Genomic DNA, 14318 nt, shown 5'->3' with positions numbered 1-14318 from the left:
TATATTATTATAAAACAATTTTAACGTGGATCTTTGTGGATGCCTAATTAGAAACATACCAATTATAAATATGCATGTATTCAGATTTCAGAATGTGTTCACGGCAGTGATTTGTAATACTGATATGTACTACTACTTCATCTACATTGCCTAATATATAATACACTCTAGAACAGGTTCACCTCAGAAATCAGATGCATCTACCGTAATGTGAGTTTCATCTCCCTTCCCTAGAATAAGCCTCAAATCTGCTCGAATCCCAATGTTGAAGAAAACCAATGGCGTATTTAGGATTTTGTTTCGAGGGGCTATGCCCAACACAGGAAAGGAAGTGGGCAATTGCCCACATGAGTTTGAGAATTAAATATATTTTAATTTATGCATAAATTGAAGTTATAATGGTAAGAATTGCAGACCGATAAATCCTATATGATATGATACAAAAATTTAGGAGTGAATCTAACTCTTTATTCTATTCATACAAGAAACAGGAAGCATGATCTTGGCCTACCTAATTTCCCGGCCTAATTATTCCCCCGTTTTGATTTTCTTTAATTCAAACATTTCCTTCTTTTAAAAATAACTAAACGATATAATTTTTCCTTTGTTATAATAACTAAAGTCCCGTCATGTTGATATCGGCGCAAGTTTGTGTGGATATCACCAGTTTCGCTTATCAACTCCTCTTAGTTTTGGTGTTACTGATGATGGCCGACTTGAATCACAACTGACAACGGTCGATAAAGTACGATACACGAAACCAAAGAAAGTAACGTCAAGAAAAAGAAACAGAAAAGTAGAAAGGACGAAAGAAAGAACAAAAGGAAGTAGTTCTTACATGAAATTAAATTTGACAAATACAGTATTATTTCTGAACAAAAAGCATAAGAAAATGGAAAGTCGATGACACTCGTAAAAATGGTAAGAAGGATTATTGTTGTACGTGGAATGCGAAAAACTAACAAATTTATTTCGGGAGAGCTTGAGCCCAATAGCCCCCTAAATACGCCACTGAAGACGATTCTGCTCCCCTGATCCTGCAGCATTGTTTTTCAACTTCATAAATATTTTGAGCATGGCTTATATATATATATATATATATATATATATATATATATATATATATATATATATATATATATATATATATATATATATATATATATATATATATAATATGGGAACGGTCTTACCCGTCCCCCCCAATGTTGAAGACAGATTTGCGCCGATGGTTGTGGGTAATCAAAGATAGTATATAGCAGATTAATCAAGCTATTCTTGTGCTCTACTATTGTTTCAACAAGCCTTGCATTATGATTCCACCTGTGGGACATATTTTTAAAAAATCTGGAGGCGGCTCGTGAGGAAAGTAGCATCGATAAAAGTTAGTGTTTTTCACTTCGCACTAAAAGAAGAAAACTTTTCTAAAGTACAAATTGTTGCACACAACTATTAGTTTATTACATAATATTTTTCCTCTTAGATTGAAGCGATACCATGTTAATTTTTATTGGTGCTACTTCCTTGTGGGCTGCCTCTGAGGAAGTCTGAAGAATTACTGAGTATCACGAAGGAAATACATTCCTTGATAGCTGACAGAGTACTAAATTAAGCCGATTTGCTAAGCAAGGGATAGATAATGTATCAGGATGTTTATTCCTAATTTTCTTTTGAAGAACATTACACAACAATGTTGTCTCTGGACACAATTGCAGCACTATCATAACAGTGAGCGACTAGTTTGGAACTACTATGATACAAAATAACACTCAAGTATTTGGAAAAAGTGTTCTGCTAGAGTATCTGCATTATGATTTGAACTCAGTGATGCAACTAGGGGAGACAAACGGGGCTTATGCCCCGGGTGCGGATTGGGAGGGCGCCAAATTGGGCAAATATTTGGGGGAGCGTTTTGGTTTGGTTGGTCACGGGGCCGCTAAGGCGAGTTCTTGCTACGGGCGACAACTAGCATATTTGCGTCGCTGTTTGCACTGACATCGTAATCATTCAGCAACTTCTGCATGAGGAAGAATGTATTTTACAACCGTTGACAGTTTTAAATATGATTATATATCACTCGTTTCGTATAATATAATAGAAATGGAGGGTTAATTGATTGTTTCCTTTTCAATTCGTTTATTAACAGTGGCAATGTTATAAATCAGATCATTTGTCGCTGTTTGAAAATTGTTGTCCAGAGCTTTATCATACCAAGATATTTTCTTAATAATTGTAGCAATTAATTGTAGTTTCCCTTATTAACCGCCCTTGTCTTTCTAGTATCCTCTGAAATAGTTTTTGATAAACCAAGAAGATAACTAAATCAATCACTCGTCATACAACTTCCAGGTTATTTTTCACTTGCTTGTTATACCTAACAGTCTTTTTTTTTTTTTTGCTTAAGTTGCTGGTCCAGCTGAAAGTCTATTGGTACAGAACCGAAACTTGAGATACAGATTTGCAATCGAATATGATTTTGTGATTGCTGATGACGCTGCATGCATTTCAATAAATTGTTCATATCATCAAACCATGATTCCAAGTGCCTTTTTCATTTGAAAATAACAAAGAAGGACAACAGTACTGTTCTGAAGTTCCCCTACAACCAAATAACCAGTCTATTTTCATTTTCTGAGGGTTCTACTAATACTTTCGTTATTACTTACTTTCACTAATCATTCATCTCTTTTAGCATCCAGAGCAAAACCGTGTCATGTAAAATTGAAACATTGCTCTTTTTTCTAATAATAGCAGATAGTAGTATTAAACAAGTGTTTACAACGATGTTGTATATCTGTGCATTATTTACATGTGAATTACTTCCATTTGTCTTGTAGCTATTCTGGGCAAAGGTGTTTAATAGTGTACAATCTGTTGTTAAGAAGAAGAAAAATAGATAATATGTTGTTGATTTTATATAATTAAGGAGTAATCGTAGGGGAAGTAATTACGAATAGCTGTTTGTTTCGAGTTGCTATGACAACTGAAAAATTAATTAATAGACATTTTGAAAAATAAAAAGGTAATTGTGATGTGCATGTAATGATTTTAATTTCATGTTTGTGCAATCAATAGTTTTTAGTGGTGATTGATATTTAGTATTCGAACTGTGGGCTATAAATGTAACGAAAGAAGTACGTAAAAGGAAATAAAACGTTACATAACAAGAAATTCGTTGCATGTTTGATATATTGTCAGCCAGTTTTAGATTGGAAATTTATCAGAACATCATAGAAATGGTTGATGGAAACAAAAACCGTTATATTGTTCATTTATAAAGTTATGGGTTTCATGAAATATTACTGTGAACTTTAACTGCGGATGGGGATGGGAAATTTTCCTTTACTTTATTCACCTTGTTTTGTCTGTCAGTGATTTTGGATTTGACAATACAAGAAAGAATATCTACGCAGAATAAAATACAATAAGCATTTTATCAATTTATTATACACAAGAACATCCAGAAAATATTTATATTATTGTTTTATAATGTGGAAACTTGTATAGTAGAGAAACACAACATGGAAGCTGAAAGACATCGTCTGAGCATAACTTACAAACTCGCCAAAATCTGAAACAATTGACAATTTATATGCTTATTTCAACAAGGTAAATTGTTTGATTACTATATTAAACACAACTTGAGAAACGTCAAACTTCATTTTCTGCTTACATATTCACTCATCACAGCGACACACTAAACTTAATACTTCCTGTTTTTATTTTATCATCAATAAAATGTATACTTAACCATTATCATACATTTCATCTTTATCTAATGGACACGGCTTACCAAGACATTTTTCTGAATGGACCCGATCGAATGTTGGGAAAGTACTCTCTCTTGGTAAAGAAAGCAAAGCGTAATGAGGTTAATACCTGTAACCAAAAGAAATCAAAGATAGGTTTGTATTCATATAATTAAATATCGAATATTTGATAAATATGAGATAAAAGACAAATTCTCACCAAAGCATATGTTAAATAATAAATAATAGCGTTACAGTTTCGGCAAATTAACTTTGCCTTCATCAGACACATTATTTAATGAAGCTGTAACGCTATTATTTAATATATGATTTGGTCAGAATTTACCTTTGATTTTATACAAGAAGTTCCAAAGCTAGAATGAGTAGTATGAGATAAATTTGAGATGCACTAAGATTAAGGATGGGCCCGAGTGAGTTTTCTGTGAAACTCGACTCGACTCGAAACAAACATCTTTTAGCTCGACTCGGGAACTCGGCTCGAAAAACTTCCTCCAACTCGACTCAATTTATGGTCGAGTCGAGTCGAGCCAATTCGAGGTAAACCCTATGTGTAGTTCCAAGTAGTCTCTTCAAGTATCCTATATAAACCATATAATTATTAATGATATTATTATTATTATTATTATTATTATTATTATTATTATTATTATTATTATTATTATTATTATTATTATTATAACAACAACCATGAAAGGTAGGCGGGTTGTATCTGAATAATGAAAACTATTTGATTGTCGATCTCGGTCGTCGAGAAGTCTTCAGGAGGCAAGGACACGGTCACGATATTTTGAGTTTGAGATCCGGAGGAGCAAGTACTTGGGCTCGAGCCAAAAATTATTTAAAGTTATAGGGCGCCTGCCAAACATGTTCAAAACTGCTCGGCTTGGGTTTAGGGTTGTCAACGGATCGAGCAGCTCGGTTCACAGCTCATTCACTATCGAGTCGAACTGAGAAGTAACCAGAGCCAATAGGTCATCGGACTGTGCTGGCTCGAACCGAACCGAACTGAGCTGATTGCTCACCCAACCGAGTAATTTCGAGCCATCGATTCAGTTGACCTGAGTCAAACCAAACCGATGGACTCGTTTCAACGGAGCTGGCTCCAGCCAATGGCTCACATGAGCCGAGTGGGTGCCTCACTCCAACCGATCCGGCTCGAGCCATTGGATCAATTGATCCGAGTCGATGGCTTGTCCCAACCGAGTCGATGGCTCATCCCAATCGAGCCGGCTCGAGTATTTCGCTCAGTTGATCCGAGCCGAGTAGGTTGACCTCACTACCCTTGTTGGGCTTCTTCTTGGGCTCAAAAATTTGACCGTTCAGTTCTCAATCTTGATTGGTGCTCACGACATTTGAGGCTGTTTCGTCATAAAAAAAAAAAACTATTGTCGTCTCGTTATCGGGACGACACGAGACACACTAAAAGTACCCCACAAGATTCACTAAAAGTACGAGACGAGATTCACCCTGTCGTGAGCAATACTAAAAGTATTCCACATTGCTGCTTACATTTCTCATGGTTTTCACTTTCCAGTTTAATCAGGCCACGGTTTCAAAACGAGTTAAAACGAGCTGAACGAGCGAGCCATTTATCAAACTCGACTCGAAACTCGACCTAAAACAGTGACTCGACTTGGAACTCGACACGTGAAAGTTACCTTTGACTCGACCCCAAAACTCGAGTCGTGTCGAGTTTTAGCTCGACTCGTGCCCATCCCTAACTAAAATTATACATATTATTATTAAATGCAAGAATTATTCGAAAAGTCTATTATAATCTGTATAGTTCAATACCATTTGAAGTCTGCCGATTGACGTCAAAGACAAAGACAAGTATTCAAATTTCTCTCTACTGGAAGAAATAGTAACTTACTGTTACTTGATTCTTGTTATCCATTCTTAAAAGAATTGAGAGTATTTTGGGTAAAAGTAGGAACAAAGAAGCTACTTGGATTTATTTCACTAAGCTCAACAATAATAATGTTGACTACAACAGGCAGCTAAGGAAAGAATTTTTCATACTTTTCTTTTCTACAGTTAGAGTCTATCCTCACCAGAGACGGATTTAGATTTAATGAGGCCCTCTATATGTCCAGTTGTCCATTGCCAATGACAAATTATCTGTATGCTACATGTTGGCAGTCCATAGAGAACATGAGCACCCTATATAATGAAATGAGCAAACCAATGACTTTTTGGGATCAGACTAGCAGCAGGGGCTCCATTACTTACTTTATAGTAGAATACACAACACAAAATACTGTTGATGCATGTAAACTTTATAATTTGTCTTTTTTATCCTATAGTTTGGGACTCTACATCTACTTTCTTCTGTATTTTTGGGGGTCCCTAAGAAAGTGGGGCCCTAAGCTATAGCTTGTTTAGCTTATATGTAAATCCGGCCCTGATCCTCACAGATGGAATCCTTTGAAGGGTGGCAGAATTCAGTGACTTTTTAACTACGGCTGTTCAGAACTAGCCATAAATGCAAGGACGCCCTTGACAAGACATGTCTCTAGAATTTACTATTCCTAAACATATATCAGTTTCAGTGTAAAAATCAACGCTAAGGTGATCAGAAATATTTTGATCGAAAACATCACTATGAAGCAAATCAACAGCAAATGGAAACTATATATCTTCATAAGTAGAGAGCATGTTAAATCAGAGAGAAAGAACTTAAAACAATAACAGAGAATAGTTCAGAACAAGCAACGATTTGGTCAAGAAAAAAGTGTAGAATAATTGAATCGCCAAAAGAAATGGTGATTTTAAACGATACTCATTTAAAAAGAGTGTATTTTGTTACCTTAACCAACACATTTAGTGATGTGGGCTTCTACAAATCGATTCGACCGACAGTTGTGTGTGGGCCTGTTAACTCATAATCTCATAAAAATTATTCAATAACTCATAAAAAATTATTCGATTTTAATGAATCTCGCGATATGCTTTTGTAAATGTTATACAATTTTGATACAATGAGATGAATATTTTACTTTAGTCTTTTCCAGAATCTCCGCTAATTGGTTTTGAAACTAGTCAAGGGTGAGCACTTAATTTCCCCCTACTGAGAAGTGAATTTACTTCCCCTATCTAATATAGGGTCTATATTAACAAATCTTAAAAAATAATATGATTGATTGATTGACTAAGATTGAGAGAGGTAGTATAGAATTAGAAATTCACTTTTATAGGCTTTACATGAAGAAAACTAATTTATTACAACAATATATAACCAAGTGTATATAAGATAAACCATTACCAAAAGAGCTTATTAAATGAATGATATTTACAAGATAATTGAAGGGTTCACATTCTCGTCTTACATGTCAGGACTGTCTATGTGTATTTTTCACCAGAGTCACTAACAGAGCTCTATGCGAGCGTACTTACAATGCCTTTACGTCCATTGCCATCAGTAACAGAACTACTCCTTCCCAATGTCACTTTTCTACGAAGCAAGAGTGGTAACTAGGAGGTTGATAGATTCTTCTGCACCCCTAGACTGAATTGTCTACGGTTTTTATAATACTTTCATTTCACGGAACTGGAATTGTTTTTGTTTTCACTTTTCTAAATTCGTCCGCGTTACCTACAAACGTGCTGTTAGTTCTATTTAAAAATGTTTTCACTCTGCTATATTGTTCTAGAAACTTAGAGTTGATCCGTTAACTGTGTACTTCTATATTATTATTTTTAAACCTCAAAATGAGGAATGTCTTAATCCTCGGCTCAAAAAAATGTCTGTCATCTGTTCTTATGAACTAGTGACTTTTAAACCTCAAAATAAAACACTAAAGGGTGTGAACACATGGGATGAAAAAAAAAAACACTGACATGCGAAGAAGGTCCATGTGAAAATGCAGAAGGCTGCAAACTGGAATGCCGTGGAGAAGTGCTGGTTGCATATCGTACCGGAGCACTAGGAGCAGGGCTGGCTGCGTCGCTCTGAAGCTAGAAGTCTCTGGAGACAGGGCTGTTTGGATCTCTCAGGAACAGGAAATCTCTGGAGACATTGCTAGCTTCATTTCTCAGGAACAAGACTGTTTGCATCTCTCAGGAACAGGTATTCTCTGGAGGCATGCTGGCTGCATTTCTCAAGAACAGAGCTGTTTGCATACCCAGGAACAGGAAATCTCTGGAGACATTTCTGGCTGCATTTCTTAGGAACAGGGCTGTTTGCATCTCTCAGGAACAGGAAATCTCTGGAGACATTTCTGGCTGCATTTTCTCAGGAACAGGGCTGTTTGCATCTCTTCAGGAACAGGAAATCTCTGGAGACATTGCTGGCTGCATTTCTCAGGAACAGGGCTGTTTGCATCTCTCAGGAACAGGAAATCTCTGGAGACATTGCTGGCTGCATCCCTCTGGGTTCTGGAAATGGCTGTCCCAGGGCGGGTGGAGCACGGGTCCAGGAAATAGGACGTGAATGAAAGGAACTCAAAAAAAGGACGTGGATCAAAAAAATGAAAGTACGCCTGTGTACGAGTATCTCTGTTAGGTTGTAGGCAAGGCTGTTTATAATCAAATTTCAGTATATGAAAAGAAGAAAAAAAATGGAAAGAAAGGTGAAAAGAAAAATAATGAGAAGACATGTCTGATACCATGTATGCACCACAAAATTACTGTTGACAAAGGTCACGGGTGAAAAAAAAATGTAATCGGCGACAGACAGAAAATAGTGCAAGATGTTTGTAGGAGGCAATAATTATTGCAAGTATTGGAGCTAATCGGGAGTCGAAGGCAGGAATTTGTGGAACGAGGGACAACACAATAAACTGCAAGGAGGAAAAGGGATGGAAGTAGGAGTGAATTATTATTATTATTATTATTATTATTATTATTATTATTATTATTATTATTATTATTATGGTAGTCCCTATAATCTGGTGTAGTTCTTTTGTTGTGGTCCTCAACAGAAACAAAATATTTTGGTAGAAGAGTAACTGTATGGAGAGGCGGTTTTGTCCACTAGCATAAGTAGGTCATACTGCATCATAGAGAATTCAGGGTAAATGACCTGTGCGAAAGTGTTTTCTTGGTGATTTGTACCGTAATTTTGTGCGAGTAGAAGGAAGGTTCAAGGGTGAAAGTTTAATGTGTATGTGAGTAGGACATAAACAGGATGTTATTATGACCGTCCGGAAGAAGAAATTTGGTACGTATTACCTAGAAATTCTCTTTTTATTTTTATTTATTTATTTTGTTGTTGTTGTTGTGGAAATAAAGTAAACACCTAAGTTTAAAGATAAACAGTATGTTACGCTGAATTAGTGAGTGATCAGATGTATCGAAGGCAAAGGGGTCGTAGGAAAGGAAAGGACATAGTGGCGGAGTAGTATTTCGTGGGGGTGGGTCACGACGTAACCGTATATTTGAATCGAAAGAAACGGATTTTAGTCGCTTTGTATTAAGATGCTATGAAAATGGTAAAGGGTGGGTGTGTCTATTCTGATATAAACAATGTCTATTGAGCGTGAGTTGTATGAAGTATTCAACAGATTTCGTTCATGTATCCTTAGAGCGCTCAAGTTTTTGAACAGAACCAGCTGTTCAAGATTAAGATACAGGAAGGAAATACGTGAATATAAACAAGTACTTTTCCTTGCATGCTTAGGAAAAGGTGTGTTGAGAACATTCAGTGTCGCTATTGTTTAAGTGGCGTGTTACGTACGTGAAGGGAAGGAAGGGGAAAAGGGATAAGAGGTTAAGGTGTATCGGGAAATGAACCAATGCCTCAATATGAAATCAGGATTTGGGAGGTGAGATATGAATGCATTGTATGGCCGAAAATGATTGCACGGGAGAAAGATTTGTGTGAAGTGTGTTGCCTACCTAACAGGGAATTTGAAAATAAAGTTCCCTTTGAAATATGAGTCATGGCAGAACGAGAGACAAAGTCGGAAGTTTTGCCAGCTTAAACTTTAATTAGACGATTTCAAAAAACGCTTATATTTCATTTCGAACTCTGAATTAGGTGTTGTTGGTGGTACATAATGTTTCAAACGAGTCTTTCCTATAAGGGTGGGTTTACCCTCTATGTCAACGAGGACTTCGTTTGGAGAAACAATTGATATGAGCCTATAAGGTCCTTTATAAATTCTGGATAGTGGTTTACAAGTACCAGGCCGAGAGGATGTGTCCAAAATCATAACTTGAGAGTCCGGTAGGAACTCTGTGGGCGGTTTGCTTGATTCGACTTTTTTTTTGAAGTCAAGAAATGCTTGGTGCTTCCTATATTCAACTAAATCCCTCATGTCTTTTAGTGCCAAAAGGCGGTCCTGTAAATCTAGATGTTCTTTCTCAACATGCAGCAAGTTATCTATGGGTAGGCGAGGAGGTACTCCATATAACAATTCATGAGATGAGACACCTAAAGATGTTAATGGAGTCTTGTTAAGTGCGGAAGTGGCGTGAGGCAAATATTTTGGCCAGAGTTTTTGGTTAGATTGGCACAGAAATTTAAGACTAGTTTGCAATGTGCCCAAACGTTGTTCAACTTTTCCTAGTGTGAAATGCTGATATGGTAATCCATACTTAACTGTAATGTTGAGTGATTTGAGAAAGCTCAGGGATAAAGTGGAAGTGTGGCTTGACTGACGGTCAGTATAAATACAGGAAGGAACACCAAAGGGAATGATTATTTGATTAGTAATGAAGGAAATGAAATTGTCAGTATTTGGGGTAGTGATGGGTTGTGTAATGGTAAAGCCTGTGCAATGTTCGGTTGCGGCATAGAAATATTGGTATTTCTCTGGGTCACTGGCTATGAATTTCCCTGCTAAGTCCAAGCTATAAACCGAAAATAGGGGAGCTTGGGGAAAACGTTGTATGTTGGGGTTGTTGGGCAAATAATTGCGTTTGAAAATTGCACACTGTTTGCAAGATTTGAGTTCACTCGCTAACCAAGATTTCAAGCGTGGTACGTAATATTTATAACGTATCATCCAGTAAAGTTTGTTAAAGCCTACATGAGTAAGTTCACCGTGGTATTCCTGAAATAAAGCAGGTTTTAGCGCGTCCGGAATACAGACAAGCAAACGGGTTTGCGAGGCACGATACATTTTTCTGTACAAGATGTTGTTCTTAAGAACGTACTGTTTCGTGAGACGTTGAAAGGCCGGGTCTGATTCATTTTTGGTATTTAGAGTCGTAATAATTTTGCCAAAAAAACGGTCCTGAAGCTGGAGATTTGGTAGGTCAGTGTTGTCACCTATTGTAGTTAGAACAGTATGAGGAGTGTCCTCCAAGGATGGGTGGGTCTGGTCAGTATCAGTCGTGTTGGAAAAGAGGACGGCATCGGGAGTGTCATCCTGTTCTAAGGCAATGGCGTCTGGTGAGACGTCCAGAGGAAAACGGCTAAGTAGGTCGGCGACTGCGTTAGACTGACTTTTTACGTGTTTGATTGTAAAAGTGAAAGTGTTGATATAAGTGATCCACCGGAGAATTTTTGCGTTTGGGATAACAGTTTTCCTAATAGCGAGAAGGGAAATGTTATCAGTGATCAAAGTAAAATGTTTTCCCAGAAGGTATTTTTCTAATTTCTTAAGCGAAAAGAAAATTGCATATAATTCCTGATGAAAAATCGGGAGTGGGTTGACAGTTTTTGGATGCCTGGAAGAAACATAACAGACGGGCTGAATGACATTAGAGCTAAGGTCTTTTTGTAACAATACGGCGCCAACGCCTAGGGCTGAGGAATCGCACATTAAAATATGTTCTGTGTTCTTTGTTGAGTACAAAGCAAGCACTGGTGGGGAAGTGAGGAGGTGCTTCATCTGGTCGAAGGCACGGTCTCTTTCAGGTGTCCATATCAATTTGCGATTTCCATTCGAAATAGCTTCATAAAGTGGGGCTAATATGAGAGAAATGTGATGGAAAAATTTCCTAAAGTAATTAGCCGAAGCCAACCAACTTTTTAACCCTTTGATGGTGGTTGGTTTGGGTGCATTGGCGAGGGCAGCGGTTTTCTCGGGATCAGGTTTGACTGTATGATTTTCCACAATATGACCTAAGCATTTAATCCGTCTAGCGCCAAATACTGATTTGTTGATATTGAACAGCAAAGAATGTTTTGCAGCTGTATGAAAAAATGCGCGTAAAACTGTCATCATGTGATCAAAAGAATCAGCATGAATATACATGTCATCTACGAACGAAGTGATGTTATTGGTATATAAATCCCGAAAGATAGTTTGCAGTACCTGTTGTAATAAAATAGATGAATTTTTGAAACCCTGTGGAATTGAAGTGAGTTGCATATGATTGAAGGGCAAAGAGAGGCCCTTTAAACTAAAGGCTGTTGCAGGGCGATCATCAGGATGAAGGGATAACTGATGAAAAGAGGAATGGAGATCGAAACTCGAAAAAAAAGTGGAATCACTAAGCGAATCTATAACGTCCTGTATGTCCTCTAATGGAGAAGCTAAAGTCCGGCATTTCCCATTTAGAACCCTCAAATCAAATACGGCTCTAAGAGATTCAGAATTCGGTTTTAAAACAAATAGGATGTTGTTTTTATAGGGGGAATCCGATTTTTCAAAAATCCCTTGGTTCAAAAGTTGTATAACTAACTCTCTCGCTTTGGGGCGTAACTTGTGCGGAATGACAAAAGAGTTACACTGAAATGGAGTTTTGTCTTCTAAATCTAATGTTGCCACAAAAGAATCTATCTTGGTGAAATGGTCACTTGACCACTGAAATAAAAAGGCATATTCGGAGAGTAATTCCCGCATTTGAGCTTGTTGTTCCTCATTCATGTCTGGAGACAGCTTAAACTTACTAATATCTATGAGATGACCAATTTCTTTAAGACGCTTTTCTTTGTTGCGTGCCGCATCTTCGTCTGTAGGAAAATATATTTGCCTAACAGTCAGGATATTGTGGTCATTGTCTTGTTGGGAAAAGAGAGAACCTATAACTACCGGATTATGAGCCTGAATAGTTTGCTTTTTGTTTGTGAGATTAGCTAACGGGAGAACAAGGTTTTGTGTGGAAACTACAGTATGTGCCATATAACATTTACTTAAATTCCGAGAAAGCGGTGTATGTAGGCGAAACTGTGCATCAGGGAAATAACCATTAGTAGCCAGTGGTATGAATCTAACAGAATGAGGGGGAATAACGGTAGTGCGCCGCGCAAAAAATACAACCTGAGGTTTGGAGTGTTTTTGAAAGAAATGCGAGATGTTAATACTAACTGGGTTTTTATCCTTTACAGTATGTGGCATTTTTCCAAAATGTTTCAAGGACAAAGTGCCTTGTGAGTAATCCAAAATTGATTGGTGATCTTGCAAAAAACGTGATGAAAGAAGGGGTGGGAAATTTTTGAAGGGAACTAACCGAAAAAGAATGGAGTAATTACGACCATTAAAGTTAATTTTGAGAATGGTAGCGCGATTTAATTGGACGGGTTTGTCTGACAAACCGTGAAGAAGGGACGGAAGATGGAAAGTATGCGCATTCGGTTCCAATAATTCAAATGGAAATAATCCTACGTCTGCACCACTATCGAGGCAGAAAAGTAATTCTTTGTTTGCGTACGTGCCCTGTATATACGGAGAATTTCCTTTAAATTGCAAGGGAAGGGTATGGTAGTCCTGGCTAGTCGCTGTGGGAGATGAAGAGGAAGGGAGGAGCGAAGATTGGGTGGTTAATGCGCGGTGAGGTGACTCCCGCGCTAATTTTGGCCGTTTTTTGAATTCTTAGGTGTGTTTAGTGTGGTCCCAGGGGCAGAAGGAGGGAACGGAGGTGGGGGATACTGGAAAAAAGGATGATAAAACGGGTAGGGAGGAATAGGTATTTGGGTAGATTGTGTGGAAAAAACATTCTGGGATGGAGGTTGTTTGTTCTGACTGGAACGCCACTGTTTCTTGGAGTTCTTTCGTTTGGTATTGTTTGTAGATGAAGGTTCGTTTGTGGAGTTATGAGAAGGATGGGAAGGGGTTGAAGAAACGTGTTGGCAACATTGATGTTGCTGTGTGATACAGTTAGTGCAGGAGGGTGTACTAGGATTGGTGGTATGGGAATGTGGGAGGGAAATGGAGTGCATAGCGCAAGCTGCACATGAGGTAGGGGTGGAAGCAGTGGAATGAAAATGTGGAGGAGTCGGTGAAGAGCAGTGTTGATAGGAGGTTGTGAGAGAATTGGTGGGATGGGAATGTGGGAGGGGAGCGGAGTGCGTAGTGCAAGGTGCACATGAGGTAGAGGTGGAAGCAGCGGAATGAAAAGGTGGAGGAGTCGGCGAAGAATGGTGTTGATAGGTTGTGAGAGAATTGGTGGAATGGGAATGTGGGAGGAAGGAAGAGGAAGGTGAGTGAGTTGGGTTCGGCGAAGAAGGTCGGGATGGTTTGGAGGAGTAGAAGCGGTTATGAGGACTTGGAGAACGGGAACGGGAGGGAGCAAAATGGACAGAAGCGGATTGGGAATTTGAAAGAGTATTAACATGGAGACGGAGTTGAGATATTTGATCTGTTAGTTCGGAAATAGCCTGCGCTGTAGTATCGGTCGCGGTTGTGGAATGTGTCTTTGTTTCGTTTTCCCGTT

The 14318-nt window shown here is 38.0% G+C and overlaps 1 protein-coding gene across 6 annotated transcripts in view; it reads right to left on the bottom strand.

The window, feature by feature from the left end:
* Nucleotides 1–3433: 3433 nt before the first annotated feature.
* LOC145663829 (neurocalcin homolog) overlaps nt 3434–14318 on the bottom strand; it is a 30226-nt gene continuing 19341 nt past the window's right edge. For 5 of the 6 annotated variants that reach the window (XM_081729926.1, XM_081729927.1, XM_081729928.1 and 2 more), the window contains exon 6: nt 3434–3879. The gene's annotated coding sequence lies outside the window, so the exon portion shown is untranslated. Of the gene's footprint in view, nt 3880–5824; nt 5934–14318 lie in introns of all 6 variants that reach the window. The other variant, XR_014127278.1, reaches the window with a different exon arrangement.

Source organism: Thermobia domestica, chromosome 11 (assembly GCF_964235325.1).
Source record: "Thermobia domestica chromosome 11, izTheDome1.hap1.1, whole genome shotgun sequence".
Classification (NCBI taxonomy): Eukaryota; Metazoa; Arthropoda; class Insecta; order Zygentoma; family Lepismatidae; genus Thermobia; species Thermobia domestica.
The sequence above is the reverse complement of the archived record's forward strand: the minus strand, read 5'-3'. Positions and strand labels throughout refer to the sequence as shown.